Here is a 20,561-nt window from a genome sequence, read left to right as displayed (position 1 = left end):
TATCTATCAGTAAAAGGTGAAAAAAGCTGTTGGAAGAAACGTTTTAGTTCGCGGGGGGGGGGGGGAGGGGGGGCAGATGCGAGTTGCGCCATTGTGGTCCAAGTACAACAGAATGCTTCTTAGGAGGGTTGGTGACCCCTCAGCGAGAGGGAAAACGAACGCACAGGTCAGGTCAATACTTTGAAGTGCAGGTAGTGGCACAACACTGCTTGTGACGGGGAAATTCCTTAGAAAACTGCAAAGGGGAATTTTCAGATGGATAGACCAGCGATTCAGTTGATCACGTGAAATGCCCGTGGTAAGCTTGTGACGTGCGCGTGTATCTTTCACACGTCAGGAACTTCCACAAAATGTCCGATAGGTAGAAATAAACTTGGAAGAAGTAAAAAGGGGCGACATTTCGACACGGTTTGAAGATAGACACTTTGTGATTGGCAGAGGTAGTTTCCACAAGAAGAAAGGAACCTTCCTACTGATCTGAAAAATCCGTGAAATGAAGCACGAAAGGAGACAGGTGGGGGACAGTTTGCTACGAAAAACAAGACTGAAAAATTCGTGGACTCTCCTCTAAACCAGCGTCCTGTGCAGAACAGAGCGCCTTACGCTCTGTACGAAACCAAAAGAGGAATTTTGTATTAACACTGCGTTCACTTATGCTGATATTCAGCTAGAAATTAGCTGATGAGTCGTTGATCTCCGATAGCGGAGAAACGGAAAAGCACGTTGGGTAATTGTTCTTGTGAGAACTGAGAGGGCGTTGAAGTATACATGCTGCACCATCTCTGCATGTGTATGTCGTCATATTTTCCAGACAAGGAATGAGTCCTTGTTTTCTCGCCTAACGAGAAACATAGGACAGTTTCAACTGAAAAAAAAATCAGTAAAGGTTTTGATTAGCGTTTCACAGCATTTTCAGAGGGCGAGAGCAGCCATGCAGCCTACAGCAGGTCTCAGCTAAAGGTAAGTGCCAGTGGTAGAGGCATACACTTGTCGGTTCACCAGCTTGCGACCACTGAGAACGCGAGCAACCTTGAGTAATCGTTTTCTAATCTTATCACCTAAACTAGCGATCCTCCTTAGACTTCATTGTCATCCTAAACAGTATGGAACCTAGAACCGCTATCGGATGATTTATCGTAATATTGGCTAACTTCACTCGGTCTAAGTAAGAAATTATCTTATACAGAACCTTCTATTTAAATTTGATATTGTTGTATTCAATGTTATTTCTGCTAAACAAGAACGAATGTGTCATATTGAGAACTGTCCTGAAATTGTCATGTCACAATCTAAGTAAACACGTGTGCTTCTTTAAATACAAAGTAGGAATAAACCACTTATGAAGCTAAACTCCAGTGTGCTCTGCCATAGAATAAGGGTCTACTCCCAACCCCAGTCATCGATTCTAGTGACGCTAACGCACTCATAGCGTGATCTTGCTGATGTCTGACGAATTTGAAAAGGAGTGGAGTGTCAGATATCTCATGTGTAAACTTAACAGTTTTGTTTGAAACACCACGCACATAGTAAGTGGCATCCCTTTGAACCAGAAATAGGTGCTCTATACTAAATGGTAAAATCATCTCCTACGAATCTCACTCTTACAGCATCACACCAAGAATCCACGATCGACCGTCATATTCCGCAGCAAGACTTATCTTTACAAGACGCCATGTAGGGTAGATGTAGAGAACTTGCGACAAGACGTGATGTGTTTCATCTCCAATGGAAATCCTTGCGTTGACGGCAGTCTATGACAGACACCAGAGCGTGTACCTTAAAAAATGGAAGGTTACGAAGAATGCTTTTGTTTCAAAGAGGCAAATGGTTTTAAAACAGCAGTGTTTCTGTTTAGAAGGTTAAGGATGTTGATTTCATCCTGGAGTTATTAGGCTTCTCTCGAATTGTTCAGTTTATTTAAAAACGTACTAATAGTCATAATATTTTTTAACACAACACCGTAAGCAAAGAGGAGGTTACTGAGTTAATAAGGAAGTTATGACTGAACGTCAAGTTCACTTTTGTCAATTTTGATGAGAAGATTTACCAGCGAAACTGAGGTCTCTACACAGTCTGTGGACACGGTGATCGAAGTCTTCATGAAGGAATCATGTTCATCATCCAATGCTCCAGAATCTAAGGAACAATAGTCTATTATTATAGATCAGTTGACGATACTTTCATGTAGTTGGATAGCACCGTAGACACATAAACATAGGCTATAAAAAAAATTAATATTTTTACCTTAATGTCGAAATCGTGTTAAAAAAGGAGAAGAACACAAAAATAATTTTTGGGTTTTACCGTATGCAAATGAGGTAATGAACACATTTTCGCTGTGTACCGCAAGCCAACAACCTTTTTTGAGAATTAATTGCACCTCCCGATACAGAAGTAAACGCATAATAGGTTTGTGGTATAGCATACTGTATTACATACTCGCTCTAAATTGGGACGAGTCCAATACATTAAAACGAGTTCTAGTGAATAACGGTTTCAAGGATATTGACTTCATTAGCCTGCTTAAGAAATTAATTAAGAAGGTGACTTTCACTGCAGATGATAAATACGAAACACAAAAAATAAGATCGTTGTACTGATTTATAGAGGAAAAGTGGACAGATAGCTCGAACATTCGCCACGAATGAAACGAGAGAATGACAGTTGTTCGTTTTATTCTGCAAAATTTCATCATAAGTTCGATACACAAGGTTTATATCTGCCTCCTAGCACACGTCAAACGTGTCAATGATTTATATTGGGGGAGGGGGGGGGGGGGAGAGCTATCTACATGGGACCTCTTCTGGTAATCTGTATCGATCAAGTCCATCTACACAATTCTTTGATCATAAATGAAAGCAATCAGTAAACATTTTCTTATGTTTCACACATCGTTATTTCATTTTCAGGTCGGCTATTACTATATGTAGTGTTTACGATGTAGAAACTTATGGCAGATAAGGATAATTTAATTTGTAAATATTTGTACTGGCCCTTTCTCCAAGAACGACATTGTTCCGAATACTATGGTAAAATACTGGTATACAGGGTTTTGATATTTCAGTTCCGTTTGTTGTGGTGACGAGGTTGTTACGAAACATAGCGTAATAATGAACCGTCATCGTGGTCAGCGAATAACTATCATAATGCCCTAAGTGTGGGTTCCTGGTTAGAATTTGAAACGCACCATCCATGTTTAATACGTTTCGTTCATTTGCGGCATAAGATTGTGGAAGCCTTTAACTCTACTACCCTCGATCGAACATCAAATAACTGTGCGTCTCATTAATGTGAGTGTTTAGCTGCTGCTGGGTCACTTCAGATATTTCCAAAATTAGTAAAAGTCTAGAGCTAAGATTTATGATATTGTTCACAGCTGTAAAGTTAGGGGAAGTTTACGAGGGTCTTCTGCAAACGATGTTAATGTATAGCTTGGCAGGGATGGGGGAAGAAGGCTGTTAAATATGCCTCGTGGCGGTAGGAGGTCGAGCGGTCAGGATTTGATGGTGGGCATCCAGGGCTGCCGTTAAATGACAAAACAGGAAATTAAGTACCATGAACAGGATATATTTCAGTATACGGAGTACAAAGAGCGCGCCTAGGGTCGGAAGTTAGCAGGTTTAGGCCAGTCTAGGTTGTCGAATAAGTAATGAAAGTGGGCAGCAGAAGGGGAAGTGGTTCATGTCAACTTACGTTGGTGGCCGATCGCGACAGGCAGAGCCGGAGGCTCTGCCTTCGAGAAAGTCCTCTGTTCTGCTCGAGGTCAGGATTACAAGAGAGAGAAACAACTGTGTTCTGCACTGTAGGACGCTCCGGCATCCACACACGTGATTGGTACCCCTCGCACGCTATTGGCTAAAGACAATGGCGTGAATTCGCTAGCAGTTTCAGCAGAGGGCTCAGGGCGTCTCCTGTCAGCAACTTTTAACTGGATAGAACTGCCTCGGTTTTGAAAGGCAAGCGACTTGCGTCACGTAGGCACGGCGTGAATTACTCTGGGAGAAAACTCGTAAATATTCCACTGGGCCTTTGAAATAAATTTCTTAAACCAATTCCCTAAAATATTCCTTGACTGGCTGCCACCCTGTACATAGCTGCAGTTCAGCAGCTGCAGAAAATTTCAGCAGACATAGAACGTCACTCGTCAGCTGCACAATAAAAATTTTATTTTGTCCACCTTACGAGTCTAGATAGTTTAATCTGTCACCTTGGAGAGTGAAATTGGCTAAAATCATTGGTAAGGCAGCGTCAAATATGATTCGGCTGGTACCAATGATCTGAGCCAATTTCATTTCCGAAGCTGACAGTTTAAACAACAGTCGAAACCGGTAAAGTGAACGAAATGGTTTTCTTGTGCAGCTGACGACTGACTTTATCTTTGTTGCAGGTACGGTATCTTCTAAGCTAAAGCGAACAATGTGACGAACTTTTTGGCAGACGCAATTAATTTTCAATGTTCACACCTATCTAATTATGACAATGGCAATATATAAATGGTGTTACAAAAAGGTACGGCCAAACTTTCAGGAAACATTCCTCACACACACAAGTAAAGAAAAGAAACGCTTAAGATCCATGTTAGAGCTCGTTTTAGTTTTGTCAGTGTGTACTGTACTTCCTCGATTCACCGCCAGTTGGCCCAATTGAAGGAAGGTAATGTTGACTTCGGTGCTTGTGTTGACATGCGACTCATTGCTCTACAGTACTAGCATCAAGCACATCAGTACGTAGCATCAACAGATTAGTGTTCATCACGAACGTGATTTGGCAGTCAGTATAATGTTTACAAATGCGCAGTTGGCAGATGCCCATTTGATGTACGGATTAGCACGGGGCAATAGCAGCGGCGCGATACGTTTGTATCGAGACAGATTTCCAGAACGAAGGTGTCCCGACAGGAAGGCGTTCGAAGCAATTGATCGGCGTCTTAGGGAGCACGTAACATTCCAGCCTATGACTCGCAACTGGAGAAGACCTAGAACGACGAGGACATCTACAATGGACGTGGCAATTCTTCGTGCAGTTAACGATAACCCTAATGGCAGCGTCAGCGAAGTTGCTGCTGTACAAGGTAACATTGACCACGTCACAGTGTGGAGAGTGCTACGGGAGAACCAGTTGTTTCCGTACCAAGTACAGCGTGTGCAAGCACTATCAGCAGCTGATTGGCCTCCACGGGTACACTTCTGCGAATGGTTCATCCAACAATGTATCAATCCTCATTTCAATGCATATGTTCTCTTTACGGATGAGGCTTCATTCCAACGTGAGCAAATTGTAAATTTTCACAATCAACATGTGTGGGCTGACGAGAATCCGCACGCAATTGTGCAATCACGTCTTCAACACAGATTTTCTGTGAACATTTGGGCAGGCATTGTTGGTGATGTCTTGAATGGGCCCCATGTTCTTCCACCTACGCTCAATGGAGCACGTTATCATGATTTCATACGGGATACTCTACCTGTGCTACTAGGACATGTGCCTTTACAAGTACGATACAAGATGTGGTTCATGCACGATGAAGCTCCTGCACATTTCAGTCGAAGTGTTCGTACGCTTCTCAACAACAGATTCGGTGACCGACGGATTGGTAGAGGCGGACCAATTCCATGGCCTCCACGCTCTTCTGACCTCGACCCATTTGACATTCATTTATGGGGGCATTTGAAATCTCTTGTCTACGCAACGCGCGTAGAGACTCTTCGTGCTCGTATTGTGGACGGCTGTGATACAATACGCCATTCTCCAGGGCTGCATCAGCGCGTCAGGGATTCCATGCGACGGAGGGTGGATGCATGTATCCTCGCTAACTTCTTGCAGGGCGACTTCTCACAAGCCAGCGATAAAAAAATGTCTCTCAGGAAATTTGATCAGGCAAGTACAACCGACAGAAAAAGGACGTTCAAGAATGGCAGTCTGGCAACACTGTAACCACATGTGTAGTAACTACGTCTGTCAGTAGATGTTCTTGATGCTGTGCATTTGGTGTTGTGGACAGAGTTTAGGGTTAGCATGCAGGGGGTTGAGGGTTCGATCCTGGGTTAAGGCGCATTATTTTTATTTGCTAATTTCATTATGACATTTCATACTGTAATATACACCATTTTGTTACATGTATCCTAAATTTACAAAATTTTGTAACATTTGACATAACAAATACCTGGTTAGAAAAAGAAGAAATAGACAGTTGAAAAAAAGTGACCAGTCATAGGACAGAATAACTTTAAAAATATATATCTATTTCGATATGCTAAAGGTGATAGCACAGTACAACAACATAACATTTACGTGTCATTTATATTACATGTAATATGAGTGCTCAGATGTCGCACATTATCAACCAGTGACAATAAAAATGTCAATGTCGACCGGATGACCTTCACAACAGAGTACGTTGTCCTCAGAACAACAGATGTTCAAAGCGACCTTCTTGCACGTTCAAACATCGCGCCACCCGCCGGATCATACAGCTCTGGACCGTTCGCAGCAAAGCTGCGTCCACATTAACAAGAGCAGCATGAAGATATGCTACCAAGTTGTCCACGTTCGTTGGCGGTGTAAAGTACACGTGGTCCTTCAGTTTTCCGCACAGGAAGAAATCCAGAGGATTTAGGTCATGTGAATGAGGTGGACATATAACTGGACCTCCAGTCCGAACCATTTCCCTGGAAATGTTTTGTTCAAATACTGTCTTAATTCCAGAATGTGGAGGTGCTCCATCATGTTGGAAACATATCCTCTGCCGAACATGTAGTGCAACATCTTCCAGCACATCAAGAGGATAATTTGAAAGGAATACATGATACCTTCGTGCAGTCATCCAGTCAGGCAAAACGTAGGGGCCCAAACGCCTTCCGCCCAATATTCCGGCCCAGACGTTGATACCAAAGCGAACTCGATATCCACGGCTACAGGTGACGTTCTGGTCAACCTCACACCAATGGTGGGCATTGCGCATATTGAAGGTACCCTCACGAGTGAACACTGCTTCATTCAGACATGTTACTGTGTTCACGAAGTCACCGTTGGCTTCTTGTTGTTGTTGGAACTACTCGCAGAATTGCATCCGTTGATGACGATCTGGAGCGTGCAGGTGTTGCGTGAAAGCATAATGTTAGGGGTGCTGCCCATGCTCGTGCACCACGTTAATGACCTTGCGTTGTGACGCAGCTGCCTTGTTACGCTACGTGTACTTCGATGAGACTCTTGGTGTATGACCTCCAGAATAGCTTCCTCAGCAGCTGAAGTATGGCGAGTCAGTGGACACTTCTGTCGCGCGATGGTGGAAGGAGAGAAACTGACTCCCGAAGGCGCAGTTCCAGACGAGGAAACACATTTTTATCTGGATGGCGACGACTACGATACCTAGCAGCATATTCACGAGCCCGGTTATCAGATGCACTAAGGATCACAAGCATATCCACGTATTTATCGTTTGTGTATGCCATACGTCAGCCACACCGGTTTGGAGGCTTACGATGAGAAACTTCGATACGTGTACGTATGTACATTGGAGTCCGTCAGGGGCCCTTTACTCCGCTAGCAACTAGGCCCTGCCCGGTGGACAGCGCATAAACACGCCGTCAGTCCTGCGCGCTGTTCCACATAACGCGCACTAACCCTCTGACAGGTATTGCTTTGCATGATTTATCCCGACAGCGCTAATTATGAAATGTTCGGTTTCGAATTACACTGTTTCCCTGACGGCAATAGACATGATGTTCCCACAGTCCCATTGATGGAATAGTAATAATAATAATAATGCATTGAGAAACGTACTAAAAAGCATGCGGTTACCATACTTAATGTTGAAAGACATAATTAGTGGGATGATGGTGATAACACATACAAATAATAACCGAGTTTGGACGTTATTTGCAAATCACGTTGCTGGTTCTACTGGTAACGTAAGGGACCTGAACGAATCAAGAGTAATGGTTGGTACTAATCTATGCGACCATTCGAGGAGGGTACAAAGAAAAGTTTCGCATCTAGTAGATGAAGTGGTGTGAATAAATTAACGCCCTCGACGTGGTAAGGGCCTCTTTCAAAGCTGACCAACCTTCCATTCCTACGGTTGTAGTATGTAAGCGGAAATGTTTTCCAGACTATCCGCTGCAATCGCTGTTGACGATTAAGAAGCCACATACCGCACCACCTGGACTACATTTACCAAATAAAAACATATGCCTCAACCCAGGATCGAACCATCGACCTCCTGGATGCTAACGCAAAAACTATATCCATTGCACCATGTTTTCTTTGTATAAAAACATTTATTAAAGAAACAATGTAACACAATCCAAATACATACCAAGTACATCTACTAACCATGTACACATGTTACACGTGAAATTATTAAGGTTGTGTTACTGACTAAACTACCGGAAAGATTTAAGTTAAACATTAAGAACAGTTTTTTAAAAGACATTCAAAACTCAAGCATGAAGAAATAAAATCTGCACATTGAATTACATGTGCTCCAATCTTTACAGAAGCATAAATAGCTCTTTATGAAGAATATCAGCAAATTGGTGGGATGATTTTTATATTAATGTACATAAGGAAATCGTCTCTGTGAAAGACAGGTTAAGGGTAGAAACTGATCCTTAACCTTCTCAGCTTAGTCAGACTAGCTATAAGCATTTCACACAAATACAGAATATGGAAGATTTATGCCCAACGCACATAAAAACAACTTAATAATCATATTGGACAATTTTGAAATACTTGAGAATGGCGGAAAGGAGATATAAAGTTGACTGGCCTTCCAACTACACTTTCAGGACATTAACTGAATGTTAATCTCATGGTTATAAGCAATCGATAAGGACATTTCTACAACAACTGCCAATTTCCCGATTTCTAATATAAATTAATAATGCAGCTTTAATGTTTTCTGTTTTGAGACTGTTAGACATCCAATCTGACTGTCACGTAAGTTCTGTACGTTAGCTTATAAAGTTTGAAAAACTACTCTCTGAAGTAGCAAAAGGACACACCAAAAACATACAGTAAAATTTTAAATAATATCCTTAAGGTAACTACAATACATCACTGTCAACACAGTCTTCTTTTTTATATTAACCAATGCTCATTCATTCAAATATAATTTTTAACATGTTACCGAACTTATTCTTGTGATTCGAATACCTTCTAATTTTGTGGGACTCACACAGTATGTGTACCTTGAACTCTATAGCGCTGTTGGATCTTAATTTGTTAAGGATGTAATGAACCAAATTTTCCAGCAACCAGTACACAGCGTTATTTTCTGCCTCTGGGAAATAGAGTGCTTCAGGCCTGTATATCAATGTCAGCGATATATACTCAGGGGATGCCCTTGTAATCAGAGCTATTTGCTACAGGACCATTTCCAACTATTCATGTAACCACTGCAAGTATATCTATGAATTAGTGTGCCAAATAGATGACACTGTTGACGTAAATTTGTTTCACAGAGTCTGATTGCGTAAAGTCTTTCATTGGTGATAACTATGTTATTAACTATCTCGTTTTTATATTAGACGTGAGCACATTAGAACTAATGTTTTTCCTAATCTCAGTCCACTCAATGTTTGGAAACTGTGGTTCTATTTTGTTCCTTCTTTCGCTTTTCTTTCGTTCCCGCATTATGGCTCTTGATGTTAAGTGTCGTGACTGCCTGAGCTCGACACTTACATAACTAAACTCGACATAGAAAATCCTGATACGCTGTAAACGACTATTGATATTCTGCTCGTCAATCAGGTGAAGCAGGCTTCGAGGTTAATGATCACGAAAATTTGGCTGGTTATGATTTCTCGTGAGTCTCTTGTTAAATTAACTTGCCTTTTGATAAACAGTAAAGAGACTTTATCCGTTATATCAGTTTATCCTAGTCCACCATTTTTACTATCTAAAATCGCTACTTTAGCAGTTACTCGAAACACTTCACCTCTCCACAAAAAGTTGGTGATTTAGGACATATTCTCCTCGCTATCATTCTCGATATTGGAAACAGCTGGGCAGTATAATAAACTTTATCAAGGATGCGGTCCGCAGCTCGTGGTCTTGCGGTAGCGCTCTCGCTTCCCCTCGAGATGTCTGGGTGTTGTTGTGTCTGCATCATCATTCATCCCCATTACGGTGACAGGAAGGCAATGGCAAACCACCACCACCACTATGACCGTGCCCATTACGACTGTGTGGGTCCCCCGCATCGTCCCCTAAGCTCCTCGGGGTATGGCATCTGATCATTATCAAGGATGCATGAGTTGATACAGTTTGTTCTTTGAACTTGGTTCACATATCGAGTCAAATTCTCTATAATGGCTCTTTGCACTTTAACTGCTGCAACTTTCCAATTTAAAGCGGTCATTTTCATGGGGCATGCTGTCAGGGTGATCCCAAGTATTTTATGTTGTCGGACTAATTTTTCCCACTCGACGTTGATATTATCAAAACCTCTGAGATTTAACATATTACTTGTTTTTCGTTTGCATTCGCTCCAGATGCTCTACAGTACGAATCAGTCACTGTTGCTACCGTGGTTACCTCGTCATTATTCCTTATAATGACCCCTATATCGTCAGCATAGCCTCTTGTAAATGTGTTACGTCCTGATAATGTTAAGCCTTTTAATCTACCATGGACATGTTGGAGGAAAGGTTCCAGAGAAATGGCGAAGAGCGACGTGGGCAGAGGACTTCCTTGAGGAACACTTCGTTTCATCTGCATTGGCCCGGATTGTTAACAATTCACCGCTTTTTTTAGCATTTACTCCTGTTTGACCCTATCGTTGAAACCTATGTTCTTAAATGTCTGTAGAAGATATTGATGATTTGCTACATCGAACGCTTTATAAAAATCAAACAATAATAAATCACACTTTATGTTTGTTACAGAAGTTATTACAATGATATCACTGAATTCTTCTAGATTTTGAAAAATGGTTCTACCTAGCGCGCATTTCTGATGTTGACTAATAATTTTATCTGTAAGGCATGAAATTCTCTTGCTTACTATACTAGCTATTAATACATAATCATAATCCAGTAGTGAAATTGGATGAAAATTATTTAAATATTTGTTTGCATTATTTTGTTTTTGGCACCAGAACAATTTTACTCACCTAAAACTCAGCCGGAATCATTTCACCCTGAATAACCTCATGTCCGTGATTATCGCACCTACTATTGGCCAGTAACGGATGTAAAACTCTCTGGCAGACCATCCGGTCCTGCGAAATTTTTTGGTGGTGAGGCGCACAGTCTCATACACGACCTCTTCACTGACAACCTCGAGAAAATTTTCGTTGTCATCTTCTGTCAGCTGTGGGACTGGGATGTCAAGGAATTCTTCCAAGGAAGCATCACTACTTTGATGTACAAAATATATTTCGCAATAATAGTGATAAATCCCGTTCATGAAACCCTGCTGGGTTCTGAGAATCGTGCCGTGTTTTGTTCGAATTTCATCAATAAAAGTTCTCCAGTTTTTCGTATGCTTCACTAAATGATACAGGGAAGTAGTTTCATCATCTGACACCGAATTTGCCTTGGATTTTATTTTCAACAGTTCCATTTTACTTCTCTTGATATTAAGTAACTTGCCTTTGACTTTTTTATGTCTGCTATCCGAAGTGAGGAACCTGCTGGAACTTGATCATATAGATCTCTCAAAACAGAACAGTAATATTCTATACTGCATTTCATTTCTCTTCCGCTCTGGGCACTGTATTGGATAAGAACCTTCCTCAATTTTGGCTTCGCCATTTTCACCCAGCAGTCGATAGCAGTGGCATACAGTGGCATGCAGGCATATTGCCCATGATTCTTTACTCAGGTGTTCTAAATCATGGTTTACTAATAAGGAAGTGTTCAATTTCCACTGATTCTTGAATCGGCGAACTGGTTGTTTTGTTCGATTTATGCAAGCTACGACACTTGAATGGTCTGAAAAGCACATAGGCATGGTTTCTGCTTTTGTCACGGAAGTTTCAAGATTTTTATAAGTATATAATCTATCAATCCTGCTACGTGATGTTGCCGTGACATAAGTGTACCCAACAATGAAGGGGTATTTGATTTCCCATATATCCCTTAATAATTAATTCTAAAACTAGTATTTTTAGTTCACTTGAGAAGTTAAAATTAGGTAACTGATTTTTTCGATGTAAAAACAATTAAAATCGCCTCCAAGTAATAACTGTCTTGGAGTTCTCCTTAACAAGTATATCAGGTCACCTTTGAAGAAACGTGTTCTGTTGGCTCGTTGAGAACTTCCTGAAGGGGCGTACAAGCTGATGATAGTCACATCATAGATATTTAGTCCTCTTCCCCTTCCGGGTTCCAGTCGTTCCACCTCGCTTACTGTAATCCCTACCCTCACCAAAACAGCTGTTCCAACACTTGTCTCTGGAGACAAATTTGTGTAACTGACAAAACCGAGAATTACTAAATCCGAAGTTAGAACTTCTTGTAATAGGGCAATACAGTCGCGGATTCCTTAAGGGCCGATAATTTCAAACCGAAAGTATTTTTATTTATGTTTATAGTAATAACAGAATAAGATTGGGTCATTACGCTGTCACTAAGTAGTTGGTTTCATGAACTAATTTAGTTTCCTGTGGTTCAGGGTCCAGTTAAGCTGTAACAGTTTGTTCGGAAGGCTGAACATGGAATAAAACTTCAATCAGTTTATTAGTTACTGTCCCGTTTTTTTCTACTTCTGATGTGTTCTCCTGTACCTCAAGCAGACTGATTTCCTGGTTAACTTCCCGATTTTTCCTACAGTGATTCGTGTAGGGCCGTTTCGGACCGAAAATTCTTTGGGCTTGGGTGGCCTTTATCGGATTTTCGCTTTCCTTGGTTACGAGCTACATTCTCATTTGGTTGCGTCGGTATTTTACTTCGCGGCTTATTTGGAGCAGCAGCAAACGCTTTTGCAATTTCCGTTGCCGGCGCCCGCCCTGAGGTGTTGACGGTGATTTCAGTTTCTCCACTACTTCCTCGTACTTTATTAATATCACTTACTTCCTGTTCGAGAGAAACAAATGGAGACTGCAGTTTTGCAGCATCTCCCAGAATCTGTTTATTAACAGGTAGCTGCTGATCTTTGCAATCGGCTACTGCACCTGTTGTTTCTTGCAAATGAATACTGATTACACCTCCTTAAATTTCTGGTACCGTATGTGTATAATCTTTCTGTTCATCAGTTTCCATTCTCATTTTGCCTTCTGGTTCCTCTGCCCCCTCATCGCACTGTTTTTGCTTGCGAAGTGAGGGAGTTGGACAGGGCAGGTCGTCCTCTGAACACTGTCAGTTGTCTCCAGAGGTTGTTTTTCGGTTGCATTTCAGATTCGCGAGTGGTGGTAACGGGGTTTAATTTTGTGGTTAACAGGGTAAATTGATCGTTATCGTGAAGGGAGACATCAGCTTGGCCCGCTGCGTTAACATCCTCAACCAGTTGATCCGGGATATTCTTTGTTAACAGATCGTTTAAGGTAAGCTTTTGACGCTGTATCAAATTACTTTTAAGAACAACACTTCCTATCTGAAGTGGCCTGTTTCGTTACATACATCACATGTAGCTTCCTCAGTCGAACAAACAATTTGTGCCTAATACCCACAAATAGTTATGTGAGACGGAATATTCGCCTTAACGTCCATCTCTGCACAGCGGACCCAGTTGAAACACTCCAGTTTGAAGCGAGGTGACCATCTTTAATTTGCAATTGATTTATCGCCCCCTTAGTTTGAAAGAGCTTCCTTAATCTTATCATTTTGAATTTCAATGGAAGATTCAAGACACCAACGGTTTTGTAATGAACGTCCGCAGTATAGATGGAAATCTTACTTTTATAAACACAATGCACAAAATGTACTTCACATCCCCACTTTCTTAAATCTTTATCAACAGTCGCAGCACTGATTAACTTGTCAAAAAAACAGTATTTTTCCTGATCCAGTTGCCAGGTGTGGACCGTTTCAGAATTGAGACCAATTACCTGTGCAACTCAGTCATCTATTTCCAGGGATGTCGGCTCAACAGGGCAGGATTCCCTGTCAAAAGCAAATACCAGAGTATTCTTCGTGAGGTTTGTAGCCATGGTTAATGCAGCGACGCAATATCGGTTAAATTACCGAAATTCCAATTAGCAGCAGCAAGACCAGAAAGAGCGATCAGATCACAAGGAATAGGAACGAACACGGAGATCAACAAACGGCCAACATTTGGAGAAGCGCAAGTACAGCGATGTAAATAATGAAGTGCAGCGCAGCAGTTAACAGCGGCCACTCGCTAGGGCAGCTGAAACGGAACTTCTGCACAGCACAGCTAATGAGTGCTGACAGAGGTAGTTACCGTACATGTGGTTACTGTGTTGCCAGATTGTCAATCTTTAAAGCCTTTATTCTGGCGGATGTACTCGCCGGACGAAGACATTTTCTTATCGCTGACACATGAGTCGCGCTGCGAAGCCTGAGTCCGCGAATTTCGCTTCACCTTCTATAACAGCATGATTAATAAGATTAAAGTAATGGCTAATTTACGAATGTAGCCAGGGAAATGACATAGCAAATCTGCCCGCCATGGCTGCAATGGAAAAAAATGTAGTATCTACCACATAGGTCTACAGAGTAAGAAACGGACACCTGAAAAAGTGTGCAGAAGCCCTCTTAACGAAACGTAATCAAGAATCCATATGGCTACTTATAACTGACAGTGTTCCTTTATCTCATTTACTATACACAAATTTTTCAATGTTAACTATAATTTATGGCCAGAATGATTCCGGCTATGACCGCCTCGTTTCCTTCAAACTGTGATTATGATGGTACCTTTTTTACTAGCGGAGGTATTGCGCTGGGGACATTTTTAGGAATTCGATCTAGGTATCTCCATGATAGATGTTCAATATATTTTCTTATCCTCTCTTTAAATGACTGCATTCGCATTTACGTGTTGTAGTTTTTTTCTGAGACAAGAAAAATTGGTCTATAAAATTTAAGGTTTTTCGAAATGTAAAGGAATTTTGCAAGGCACACCACAGTTGTACATCTAGAAAGAACATTCTAGTGTAATTTAAAGTTGTTCAATCCAGAAAATTTTGTCACAATGTAGTAACTCGTCTATCTGTTGCATTACTACTTTGCAACACACCAATAATCGGTAAATGAAATACAGTTAAGCAGGAGCATTATCAAACACTGATTAGAAATTAAATACATTTCGCAATTGGAGCTCTCGGAAGTTAGCCGGCCGCAGTGGCCGAGTGGTTCTAGGCGCTTCAGTCCGCGGCAGACTGCCTTCGGCAGGGCAGCAGTGCGGACCGCGCTCGGCCGCCCACGCCGCTGCGCGCTCGGAGTGTTTGTTTACTTCCTCGTCACCGCGCTTCTCAGTCGAACAAGCTATAATAGCAACTCTTGCAGGAAGACTATACTAAAGTTCACCTTCTCAAATGAACACGCACGACCCAAAGCGCTGGCCGTCGAACGCTTACTACGCGAAGATGTGAAGATCCCTTGTGACGATCTCATCGGCATACATCTATCGATCATTAGCAGCGTCGTTTATGTTAAGATGACTTCCGACGCTGCCTGCAACGAGAATATTCAACGGGCGCGACATAGACTAAAATTTCGACACTCCGACGGAAAACGTCGGGCCTGTGGATGTCGACCATGCAGGACTTGGCCTTCTAACGATCCGTGTATTCGAAATTCCTCCCGAGGTGAATGAAGATGAAGTCATCGCGGTGCTAAGCCCCTTCGGAAAAGTCATGAGTACGTAGCGGAGACGTGGTTACAGTTTATGACGTATCCGGTGCTTAATGGTCTGAGACAAGCCCGAATAGAACCCAAACGGCACGTCCCATCGCACATTTCTGTCGGCGGCTGCCGTGCGGTGGTCATTTACGACGGACAACCTCGAACATGTTCCGATTGTGGCAAAGATGGCCACGTCCGTAATGAACGCCTGCAACGCAGCATCACACAACTACGGCACGACGATACGAACACCGACAGAACCACAACGACCCATCCAATCACCTCTACGGCAACACTGCACCTCCAGACCTCACAAGTCGCCGATCATGAGCGTCTCTCTGGGCCGATAAATCCGGAGGCGTCCCAGCACCTTGCCATCGGCAATACCGCCCGTGATCATGAACTACGGACGGACACACCAACGCTAGAAGATCACAAGGATACCAGCGAGAGTGTTATGGAGAATGAAGCACGCATCATAGCACACGCGGCTTTTGTACCGGAACGACGTGACTATCGTCCCTCCTCAGACACCGAAACTCATTGCCGGAAGCAAAAGTCGCCAAAACGACGCAAAAAAACACCGCAAGACATCAAAATCGACCATTGAGCCCCCTCCGCAGGACTAAGAGATGGCACATAACTCTGACGGAGTACACGACAACTCTTTCTCCTCTGCCACGGAGACGCGTCATCCACAAGATGGTGAGCCATCCAACAGAGATCGTGAGCAAGCTCTGGGCCCAGAAGCCATGGAACATAGCACGCCCGTCGTCACCGCCGCAATCGAGCCGACTCGGCCGGCCCTGCCACCACTCCCCAATGTCCAAACTGACAGACATTTTTCATGGGCGGATGACACGGATTTCTCACCTCCATCTGATGCGGCATTGAGATCTGTTCTTCGTTAGATCAACACTGAAATGGGGGATATGTCTCCGTCGGCTCCTGCGACTTCTATGGACTTCCAGAATCCACCACCTCAATCTTGACCTGCTACGAACCTATCGTTTGCACGGATCCCCCATTAGGCGTACCGAATACCTACTCCTTTTTTTTTTTTTTTTTTTGGTCATCAGTTCACTGACTGGTTTGATGCGGCTCACCACGAATTCCTTTCCCGTGCTAACCTCTTCATCTCAGAGTAGCACTTGCAACCTACGTCCTCAATTATTTGCTTGACGTATTCCAATCTCTGCCTTCCTCTACAGTTTTTGCCCTCTACAGCTCCCTCTAGTACCATAGAAGTCATTCCCTCATGTCTTAGCAGATGTCCTATCATCCTGTCCCTTCTCCTTATCAATGTTTTCCACATATTCCTTTCCTCTCCGATTCTGCGTAGAACCTCCTCATTCCTTACCTTATCAGTCCACCTAATTTTCAACATTCGTCTATAGCACCACATCTCAAATGCTTCGATTCTCTTCTGTTCCGGTTTTCCCACAGTCCATGTTTCACTGTACTCCAGACGTACATCCTCAGAAATTTCTTCCTCAAATTAAGGCCGGTATTTGATACTAGTAGACTTCTCTTGGCCAGAAATGCCTTTTTTGCCATAGCGAGTCTGCTTTTGATGTCCTCCTTGCTCCGTCCGTCATTGGTTATTTTACTGCCTAGGCAGCGGAATTCCTTAACTTCATTGACTTCGTGACCATCAATCCTGTTGTTAAGTTCATCGCTGTTCTCATTTCTACTACTTCTCATTACCTTCGTCTTACTCCGATTTACTCTCAAACCATACTGTGTACTCATTAGACTGTTCATTCCGTTCAGCAGATCATTTAATTCTTCTTCACTTTCACTCAGGATAGCAAGGTCATCAGCGAATCGTATCACTGATATCCTTTCACCTTGTATTTTAATTCCACTCCTGCACCTTTCTTTTATTTCCATCATTGCTTCCTCGATGGACAGATTGAAGAGTAGGGGTGAAAGGCTACAGCCTTGTCTTACACCCTTCTTAATACGAGCACTTCGTTCTTGATCGTCCACTCTTGTTATTCCCTCTTGGTTGTTGTACATATTGTATATGATCCGTCTCTCCCTATAGCTTACCCCTACTTTTTTCAGAATCTCGAACAGCTAGCACCATTTTATATTGTCTAACGCTTTTTCCAGGTCGACAAATCCTATGGAAGTGTCTTGTTTTTCTTTAGCCTTGCTTCCATTATTAGCCGTAACGTCAGAATTGCCTCTCTCGTCCCTTTACTTTTCCTAAAGCCAAACTGATCGTCACCTAGCGCGTTCCCAATTTTCTTTTCCATTCTTCTGTATATTATTCTTGTAAGCAGCTTCGATGCGTGAGCTGTTAAGCTGATTGTGCTATAATTCTCGCACTTGTCAGCTCTTGCCGTCTTCGGAATTGTATGGATGATGCTTTATCGAAAGTCAGATGCTATATCGCCAGACTCATATATTCTACACACCAATGTGAATAGTCGTTTTGTTGCCACTTCCCCCAATGATTTTAGAAATTCTGATGGAATGTTACCTATCCCTTCTGCCTTATTTGACCGTAAGTCCTCCAAAGCTCTTTTAAGTTCCGATTCTAATACAGGATCCCCAATCTCTTCTAAATCGACTCCTGTTTCTTCTTCTATCACATCAGACAAATCTTCACCCTTATAGAGGCCTTCAATGTATTCTTTCCACCTATCTGCTCTCTCCTCCGCATTTAACAGTGGAATTCCCGTTGCACTCTTAATGTTACCAACGTTGTTTTTACTGTCACCTAAGGTTGTTTTGACTTTCCTGTATGCTGAGTCTGTCCTTCCGACAATCATATCTTTTTCGATGTCTTCAAATTTTTCAGCCATTTCGTCTTAGCTTCCCTGCACTTCCTATTTATCTCATTCCTCAGAGACCTGCATTTCTGTATTCCTGATTTTCCCGGAACATGTTTGTACTTCCTCCTTTCATCAATCAACTGAAGTACTTCTTCTTTTACCCATGGTTTTTTCGCAGCTACCTTCTTTGTACCTGTGTTTTCCTTCCTAACTTCGGTGATGGCCCTTTTTAGAGATGTCCATTCCTCTTCAACTGTACTGCCTACTGCGCTATTCCTTATTGCTGTATCTATAGCGTTAGACAACTTCAAACGTATCTCGTCATTCCTTAGTACCTCCGTATCCCACTTCTTTGCGTATTGATTCTTCCTGACTAATGTCTTGAACTTCAGCCTACTTTTCATCACTACTATATTGTGATCTGACTCTATATCTGCTCCTGGGTACGCCTTACAATCCAGTATCTGATTTCGGAATCTCTGTCTGACCATGATGTAATCTAATTGAAATCTTCCCGAATCTCCCGGCCTTTTCCAAGTATACCTCCTCCTCTTGTGATTCTTGAACGGGGTATTCGCTATTACTAGCTGAAACTTGTTACAGAACTCAATCAGTCTTTCTCCTCCTTCATTCCTTGTCCAAAGTCCATATTCTCCTGTAACATTTTCTTCTACTCCTTCCCCTACAACTGCATTCCAGTCGCCCATGACTATTAGATTTTCGTCCCCCTTTACATACTGCATTACGCTTTCAATATCCTCATACACTTTCTCTATCTGTTCATCTTCAGCTGATGACGTCGGCATGTATACCTGAACTATCGTTGCTGGTGTTGGTCTGCTGTCGATTCTGATTAGAACAATCCAGTCACTGAACTGTTCACAGCAACACACCCTCTGCCCTACCTTCCTATTCATAATGAATCCTACACCTGTTATACCATTTTCTGCTGCTGTTGATATTACCCGATACTCATCTGACCAGCAATCTTTGTCTTCCTTCCACTTCACTTCACTGACCCCTACTACATCTAGATTGAGCCTTTGCATTTCCCTTTTCAGATTTTCTAGTTTCCCTACCACGTTCAAGCTTCTGACATTCCACACCCCGACTCGTAGAACGTTATCCTTTCGTTGATTATTCAATCTTTTTCTTATGGTAACCTCCCCCTTGGGAGTCCCCTCCCGGAGACCCAAATGGGGGACTATTCCGTAATCTTTTGCCAATGGAGAGATGAACATGACACTTCTTCAAATACAGGCCACATGTCCTGTGGATACACGTTACGTGCCTTTAATGCAGTGGTTTCCATTGCCTTCTGCATCCTCATGTCGTTGATCATTGTTGATTGTTCCGCCTTTAGGGGCAATTTTCCACTCCTAGGACAAGAGAGTGCCCTGAACCTCTATCCGCTCCTCCGCCGGCTTTGACAAGGCCGTTGGCAGAATGAGGCTGACTTCTTATGCCGGAAGTCTTCGGCCGCCAATCCTGATTATTTATCAAAATTTAGGCAGTGGCGGGGAACGAACCCGGGACCGAAGACGTATTGATTATGAATCAAAGACGCTACCCCTAGCCCACGGGTACCTCCCCGTGATAGTATTGATAGCTGCTATCAATACTAAAAAGCATGATCCCACGTTGAACTTCAACTGTTCCGTGACACGCTAAGAGCGGCGGACATCGACATCGCCCTGTTACAAGAACTGAGGACAGCAACTTGGTCCGAGTGTTATGGATACAAGACGTACGCCACCCCTGCAGCTATGGAAAACACAGGTGCAGCCATCCTCCTCCGAGAAGGGATTGCAGTTTCCAATGTCGCATAACTCCCAACGGCGCGAGTGGTGGTCATAACAGTTGAAGGAATCAAAATCATAAATCTCTACGCCCCATCGGACACTGATAAACGCAGAAGATATCACGCCTTTATTCCTCGGCAGATACGATCATCTCATCGTAGGTGGAGATTTCAAATGTGTTCTCGAACGTACAGATCTATACCCTCATTTCACAACAT

The sequence above is a fragment of the Schistocerca americana genome, chromosome 7 (assembly GCF_021461395.2).
Source record: "Schistocerca americana isolate TAMUIC-IGC-003095 chromosome 7, iqSchAmer2.1, whole genome shotgun sequence".
In the NCBI taxonomy this organism is placed as follows: Eukaryota; Metazoa; Arthropoda; class Insecta; order Orthoptera; family Acrididae; genus Schistocerca; species Schistocerca americana.
Note: the sequence above shows the minus strand (reverse complement) of the source record.